The sequence below is a fragment of the Rhinatrema bivittatum genome, chromosome 14, assembly GCF_901001135.1.
Source record: "Rhinatrema bivittatum chromosome 14, aRhiBiv1.1, whole genome shotgun sequence".
NCBI classification, from domain to species: domain Eukaryota; kingdom Metazoa; phylum Chordata; class Amphibia; order Gymnophiona; family Rhinatrematidae; genus Rhinatrema; species Rhinatrema bivittatum.
Genome location: NC_042628.1, coordinates 7944699 through 7953207, shown reverse-complemented (window position 1 = coordinate 7953207; position 8509 = coordinate 7944699).

Genomic DNA, 8509 nt, shown 5'->3' with positions numbered 1-8509 from the left:
TCACCCCCCACTCCTGTTTTCTGAGGGAAGGGTAAACTTGCAAGTGGGCTCTCTGTGACCACTACTGCAGAAGGTAGGTGATGTGATGCCCTTCAGGTGCTATCTTGGAGCCAGTTCTTTCCAACTGCAAATCAAGTAAGTCCCCAGTAATGTGCAATTTACTGAACTTTGACCAATTATTTTTGGACTGTGCCTTTTTATGAGTTTTTTGTTTTTTTTATCCTAAATTTTACAAGCCAACTCTTCTTAACCAAAAGTACTAGGGTTATTTCTTATTGTAAGTTATATATTTGACTATATCCTAAGAGGAATCTGCCCCATGGACCAGAGTCTACTGGATGGTTCCTTTACAAAGGCAGACCCTTGGTTTTGAGAGAGAGGGGTCCACAGATAACTCTAGGATGCAGGAGCCCCCCAAGCTGCACCCTTGTTTCCATGAAAAGGAATTGGGACAGGCTTATAACAAATGAAGATAAGCCTCTTGATGGTAGCTCCTGTTCGTACTCCAGATCAGTCTAGACAAGTGGGTTTTACATCACCAGCTGATGGAGGCAGAGAACAGAAAGCTTTGAGGCCACTGCTGCATATCTGAGAGTGCCCCTTGCAGTCCCCCAGTATCTTTCTCTGTCTCCAGCAGATGGTAGAGGTGCAAACCTGCAGTCTTGAGTGAGAGTTAAAAACAAATAAATAAATAAATAAATAAAAATTCAGCTTGGAGTACTCCTTGAGGTGTTAAGTTCCTCCGTGGACCATCCCTCAGGTGGAGCCGGGCGAGCGGGGGGTTGGTAATCCCTGGACTGGCTCTGCCTGCACCATCCCCGGGACCTGGCTCCTTCAGTCCCTTTAAGGGCTTCTCCATGCTGAAGGTCAATAGCAGGGAAGTATACCTTTTTTTGTCTGGGGTACCGCTTTCTGTTCTAGTACTGTGGCTTCTTTAAAAAAAAATGTTTTAAAAAGGCAAAGGAAGTGGCCAATAGAATGGAGAAGTTTGTTTTGAGTACCAAATGACACGGGGGGGGATCTGGGGCTCATTGGAGGTGGCGACTAGGGCCATTGCAGGAGGGTTTCCAGCGCACGGTGCATGTGAGTGTGCCCATGTGGTAGGCCTGATGGCACCGGCTTCTCAGTGCGACAGAGCCTGTTAGGCTTGCGGCTCGCGATATTGTTAGCTTAATGCGGCTGCGCTTTGCAGTGCTTTGTGCCTCAGGAGGTAAGGGAACCTCCGCGGAGGCTGCAGGGAGCCAGAGGGTCACTTCCTTGGCAGGGCCCATGGTGGATGCTCCGGGGGGACCTGAGAGCACAGTAGTCTTTGCTGAGGTATGTGGCAGGCAGACAGCAGTGTCTGCAGGATCCAGGGAATCCCCTCCTGTGCTTTCCCTGATGATGCAGTCGTCGGGAGGATTTGGAGTGTGGAAGGGATCCAGACAAGAAACCAGATGACTATCTGGAAGATTATCCAGCAGACTTTGTACTGCTTCTCCACAAGGCCTGTTTGGCTAGGCGGGGAAGCCGCCATGTCCCAAGGTAGCCCTGCTGAGGGGGGTCAGGGTCCTTGCTTCGTCACCTGGGGCTGGCACGTCCCTTGCGAAGGGGAATAGAGATAATGAGGATTTGCAGGGCTTGGACAATCCTGCAAATGACGAGGTAATCCAGGAGAAGACACAGGAGAGGACATCACAGCAGGTGATCTGGTCTGCAACCTGGGGATGAGTAAGGATGTGGATGACCTGGATGAGGTACCGGTTACGGAAGAGATGACCTCGAGGGTTGACCGGTTGTTCCGGAAGGAAAGGTTGAGACCTCTCATTCCACATGTTTTGGAAGAGCTGGGAATCAAGGTTACCCAGGAGGACTCAGATAATGTTGGCATGGACCTAGTTCTGGATGGACTACGGAGTCTGCTGAAGGCTTTTCCATTGCCCAAGAAGGTGAAAAAGCTGGTGAACCAGGAGTGGGATACTCTGGAAGCCAGCTTTGAAGGTCAGTAGGGCAATGTCAAAGTTGTACCTGCTGACTGAGGAGGCCATAGAGCTTTTGAAGCTGACGAAGGTGGATGCAGTCTCAGTGGTCACTAAGAAGACTATTCCAGTGGTGGGGTCTGCTGTGCTAAAGAATGTCTAAGATTACAAGCTGGAAATTAGTTGAAAAGGAAGTTTGACATTTCAGCCTTGAGTCTCCAGGTGGCAATCTGTGGTAGCCTGATGCAGGGGGCCTGTTTTGTGTTGGGTACGGAAGGTTCAGGAGAACAAGCCCAGCTCGGTGATCTCCAAGCAGCCTGGTTGGAGGCTGGGGTGGCCGATGCCTTGTGTGACTTGGTTTGGACATTGACCAGGGCTATGATTTCTGTGGTAGTGGTAAGGAGACTTCTGTGGTTACATAATTGGTTGGCGAATGTGTGGTGTAAGTTGCAGCTGTGTTAATCTTCCTTTCAAAGTAAAGCTGTTTGGAGAGGACCTGGAGCAGATGATGACGCTTCTTGAAGTCCAAAGGGAATAAGTGCTGGAAGATAAAGTCAAGATCTGCCCGCTGTGGTCCTGCTTTTGGGATATGAGATGATTTCTGTCTTGCAGGAGTGCCACAGTATTTGGGTAGAAGCAGACCTTGGGAAGACAGCAGTCCTATCGGGGGTCCTGCAGGATTTCCATGGATGATTTATGGTTAGGGGACCAGAGGAGGGAAGACCTCACAATTAAGTTGGGCTGGTACAATCTTTGGTGGAATCTGTAGGAGGAAGCTCATCCCTGTTCTACGAAGAGGACCAAGATCACATTGGATCAGTGGGTTCTAGAGGTGGTAAGAGTAGGTGATGCCTTAGAATTTTCTCATCCAATGAGAGGTCTTCATGGTATCCTACTGAGTGTCCTGAACCAAACGAGAGGCGGTTCGGGATATATTGCACCATTTAAAAAGGCTGGATGTGATTGTACTGGTTCCGCTAGTGGAGAGAGGATGAGGAAGGAACTTTATTTCATTGTTCCCACAAAGTAGGGCATGTTTTGGCCCATTCTGGACCTCTAGAAAGTCAACATGCACTGCAAGTACCACGTTTTTGGATGGAGATGCTGCATACGGTAATCACAGCGGTCTGGAGAGGAGAGTTTCTGGCGTCCTTGGATCTGACGAAGCCTATCTGCATATAGCCATCCTGGAGGAACATCAGAAGTTTTTGTGTTTCTGGTGCTGGGGCAGCATTTTCAATTTTGGGCCCTCCCTTTGGGCAAGCAACAGCACTACGAACACTCACAAAAGTGGTGGTGGTGGCGGCAGCGGCCCTGAGAAGAGGGGATTCCTGTCCACCCTTATCTGGATGACTGGTTTGTCTGGGCGAAGTCCATGGGCAAGTGTTGTCAGGTGATGCGCCAGTTGATGGACATGCTGCGGTCACTGGGCTCGGTAATAAACTTGTCCTAGAGTCATCTAGTGCCGACCCGGTCATTGGAATATCTGGCCACGTGCTTCGATACCCAGGTTGGCAGTCTTACCCCAAAGAGGATGCCACAGATCCAGTCTCAAATAGTGCGTTTCCTGTCTCTGCCAGATTCCAGGGCATGGGATGATTTACAGGTAGTGGGTTCTATGGCATTTACTCTAGATTTGGTGCTGTGGGCCCCTGCCCACATGTGACCTCTTCAGCTGGGTGTGGTGTTCTGTTGGAACCTGTTGTCGGAGTATCAGAGGCCTTTACTGCTGCAGAGAGCATCCAGATCCAGTCTCTTGTGGTGGCTATCTTGCCACAGTTTGGAGAAAGGGGTGGACCTGGAAACTCCGGTTTAGGTGGTGGTGACCACAGATGCCAGCTTCAGTGGTTGGGAGGTGGTCTGTTAGGGGCGATGCCTCAAGGTCGATGGTCACCTGCAGAAGCAGCCTGGTCATTTTGGAAATGAGTGGTTAGCAGGGCATTAATGTTTTTCCTTCCTCTGGTCTGGGGGTGAGTGGTGAGAGTATTCTTGGACAATGGTGGCATATATCAACTGCCTGGGCAGGACAAAGAGCTGTGCTCTGGCTCATGAGGCCCAGGAGCTTTTTATCTGGAGGGAAGAGCAGCATTGCATGCGGCCGGAGTGGACAATGTGCAGGTGGACTATCTCAACAGGCAACAGTTGGCTGTGGAGGAATGGGAGATGTCAGCTCAGGCCTTTGACCTAATTCGATTCCTTTGGGGCAATCCCCAGCTGGACCTAATGGCATAACGGAGCAATGCCAAGGTGACAGTTTCTCAGATGCCAGTGAGAGATCTGAGTTGAGGGGATAGATGCTCTGGTTCTTTTCTGGCAGACAGGAATTCTGCTGTACATCTTTCTTCCATGGCCGTTAATAGGCTGCATATTGCAGTGCATAGAGAAGCATCCAGGAAGTGTTGTGCTAGTGGCACAGATGTGGCTGCACTGTACGTGGTTTGCGGATGATTTTTCTTGCGGTAGACCAGCCTCTCAGATTAGCTCATCTGCTGGGGCTGCTGTGACAAGGACCTATCTTCTTGGATTGAGCGGATCGCTTTTGTCTCATGTTCGATCAGGAATGCAGAACTGATTCCTCTTTCCAGATCTGGATAACACATTTGTTGGGCTAGGGGTGCACTTGGTGTGTGTTAAGCCCTACACCAAAGTGATTTTCCTTGTTGCAAGAGAAAAATTAGATTATCAGTTGTGACAGGCCCTGCCTTCCTCAAGAACCTGTTGCCTTCGGTCTCCATATGTTGGTTAGTTGAGTATAAGCCATAGGTCTGGCCTGGATGAAGAGGAATAACATGAAGCCCCTTGTCCTGTCGCTGTAAACTGTTGGTAGTGCCCCCTCTATAAGCACATCCCCCCTTTTAGTTAATGACTCTTAACAACTTTGAAAACTGCCACCCCACCACCATTATAATGGGATCTGCAACGGGCTTGTGCATTCTAATAACATTGTCAGTCCAATAAAAAAAAGGTTTCACCTCCAAGGTGTTTGACCCTTGTGTAAGAGTCAATACTACTGAGGCTCCTAGAGTTGCTTTTTCTTCTAGTACTGGAGGTTTGATGTTGCCTTTGCTTGCCACCTGCCGAGAGAGATTTCAGAGCAGACTTTATATTTCTGCAAAGTATTGTGTCCACTTTTTCCAGTTTGGATAGTTGTTGCATGCTCTTCTTTCCCCATTTGAAGCTATGAGTTCATTTACTCTCTCTCTCTTAAATTGCCTGCTTCTAATCCATTAAAACTTCTCCTGCAAAGGTGCAATATTCGTTTTAAAATGAGTATCTTCATGATCAAAAACTATTTAGGGGTGGTTCTAATTAGCTTAGCCAGGAGCATGAGTTGAAAGCTCTGTCCTATCATATTTTATGTAATATTTTCCAGATAACTATGGCCTGGTTAGTTCCTGAAGTTCATTCTCCTTTTCACATTAACCAAGCCTTTGCTTTGCTTGGCCTGTTTCTAAAACCCAGGACTCCTAGAAGTGAAACATCTGTCTGTATTTGAGGATATGAAAGTGTTTTGGAGCCTGCTGAGGGAGAGTGTTACTGGGAATAATGAGGTTCTTAAGGTTATTTGAATAACTATTGGTCCAGCCCAGTGCTGCTCAGAAAGGGCTAGGGGAGAACACTAAAGCAGGGGCAGTAGCTGATGCTGGTGAATGGCAAGGTCTTCGTGCTGTAGGGAATCTTGCCCACTCAGGTACCCCAGGCTATAATTACAGGGGTGGTTTTCTGCAGCACAACTTATTCTTCTAATAACTCTTACAGCAGTCTGGCCTGCTTCTGCCAGGAACGTTTTGCATATACACAGCGTGCCGATATAGCATTGGCTTTGTCTAGTCTATGCACCAGCAGGTCAATGCAATACCCTGCACGGTGGCCAGCACATAGTTTAATGCAGGTGCATAACCCCAGATGCAAAAAGGGCGTTAGTGCATCCACTCGAGCACGTGGCTCATAGCATTCCTCACCTGTGAAGTAGATGGAGACGAGACTATTAGTTAATCCCTGCAATGCAAAAAAATTGCTCATGTGTTCAGTGTGTCCTTACAACAGGACAAATTTTAGGCCAGTCCAGGGCTGCCATAATGGCCTGCTGTGCTCAAGGGCTCGTTGTAAAAATTCCACATTCCTGCTTTATCCCTCCTACTAGTATTATGATATTAAAGAGGGACCACAGCAAGCAGAATCATTCAACCAAAAACAAACTTGGATGCCTGTAGTGAGCATCTGTTTCCTCACCTGATGCTGAGGAGGCACTAGTGCCGCAGTTTACCCTAGTGCCTCCTTTTTACTGTGGCACCTAATTTTAATATAAAATTGGGTGCCCAGGAGCAGTGGATCTGTGTGCAATCATGAGTGCCTGTTTCACGGCCGTTGATACTGCATTGGCCTGCAGCTGCACAGATACCAGAAACAGTACAGGGGTGTGCGTTTCACAGTATGGATTGCTGAAGTACTTCCAACAAAACAGGAAGATGGCTGGAGCTAGAGAAGGTGAAACAGGAACTGTTATGATGCAACTTCTACTCTGCCACTGGTTTCAAGAAAACTTTAAGTTGCCACAATGAGAGAAGATAATTAGGATGTTGGTTGCACACACGAAGGACTTAATTTAGGTCGAATCTTGCAGTGAGCTGTTCTGAAAGATCAATTTTGGGTTTCTCTCTGATGTGACATTTCCCTGGGGACGGGTTTTTTCCTTTTGTAGTTACTGTACTGTAGTTGAGGGTCTCTTGGTCATGTCTAAAAAAAAAAAAATATAGGAAAGGAGTATGTAAGGTAAATGGTGATGACCCTGCAGCTGCTGTATCCTATTCATGGGAGTAGAACAAAAAGATAAGACACCCCCTTTATAAGGAGTGTGCCGACTGCTGTGGGCTTAGCTTACAGTTTTTCTATGACTTAAGCGATTGTGAGTTGTCACTTTAAATAAAAAGGTAGAGGGCTGACCTGCTCCCAGGTTATAGCTAAGCCCTTTGGCTCACTAAAAGCAGCGGTAGCTCAGCGTGTCTCTTTACGATGCTTGTGCAAGGGAAAGCAGCTATGCTCTAAGGCTACTGCAAGCACAGCCCATGTGCTATCAGCAATACTGACCCTCGCGTGCGCATAATTCTTTCAGCTGAAACCTTGCAAGACTATTTTTCTGATTAGGATAGATTCTGCTTTTGACCTGGATTTGTGGCTAAAACGGAGGTGAGTATTTCTGGGCCCAGCCTAAGACTAAAGCAGTGACTTCTCTGAGCCAGTATACACCACACAAACTAACCACATGGTTCCTGCAAAATAAATGCTAGGATCAGGGTAGCTGACCTTAAAGCCAGTCTTGTCACTCTCTGCAGCTTCCTTCTTGGCCCTGCTACTGGTGCTTCTAAAGTGCAACCTGCTCCATTGCCGAGGATTTCCCCTCTCTACAGCTGCCAGTGGGCCTTAGAATCTTTTTGTTGTTTACTGTAACTGCTCCTGGACCTTACTGTTGCTTGTGGGTTGTTTTTTTTTTCCTAGTAACCACTTTGGCTACACCTTTTCTCCTCTCCACATTTACGCATTATGCAATGGCTACGAACCTGAGAAAGTGCCATAAATTTTATAGACACATTGGGGTGAATTTTCACTATCATAGTAGGGACTCATGTTTCTAAAATGAGGAATTATGCAAGTCAGCTGTAGGTGCTTAAGTGAAATTTGAGCCACCTCAACATGCATGGAACTTGAACAAAAACATAAGAACTTGCTGCACTGCAGCAGACAAGGGTCCATTAAGCCCAGCTTCCTGTTTCAAACAGTAGCTAATCCAGGCCACAAGTAACACACCAAGTAGAGCCCATGCTACTGCTGCATTAATAGCAGTGGCTATTCCCTAAGTCAACTTGATTAATAGCAGTTAATGGACTTCTTCTCCAAGAACGTATCCAAACCTTTTTTAATCACCTCCTCCAAATGCCAGCGTTTAATTGTGCATTGAGTGAAAAAGAATTTTCTCCAATTAGTTTTAAGTGTGCTACTTGCTAACTTCATGGAGCGCCCCCTAGTCCTATTATCTGAAAGAGTAAATAACAGTCACATCTACTCTTTCTACCTCTCCTGATTATATAGACTTCTATCATATTTCCCCTCCCCCCCCCCCCCCCTCATCTCTTCTCCAAGCTGAATAGCCCTAACCTCTTCAGCCTTTCCTCACAGGGGGAGGTTCCATCCCCTTTATCATTTTGGTTGCCCTTCTGTGTACCTTCTTTTTTGAGAGGCGGTGACCAGAATTGTACACAGTACTTAAGGTGTTTTCTCACCATGGAGCGATACAGAGGCATTATGACATTTTCTGTTTTATTCACCATTCCCTTCCTAATAATTCCTAACATTGTTTGCTTCTTTTGCTTGCGGCAGCACACTGGGCTGATTTCAATGTTAAAAACAAACTTTACCACAAAAAAAAAAAAGGGACATGTACTGATGTTATCTAACTCATATTTTCCAGAAGAATGTTTGCATCCAGCCTGCCACCAGCGTTAAGAACCTTATGAGCCATTTTGTAACCTATGAAGTTAAGGGCACACACCCTG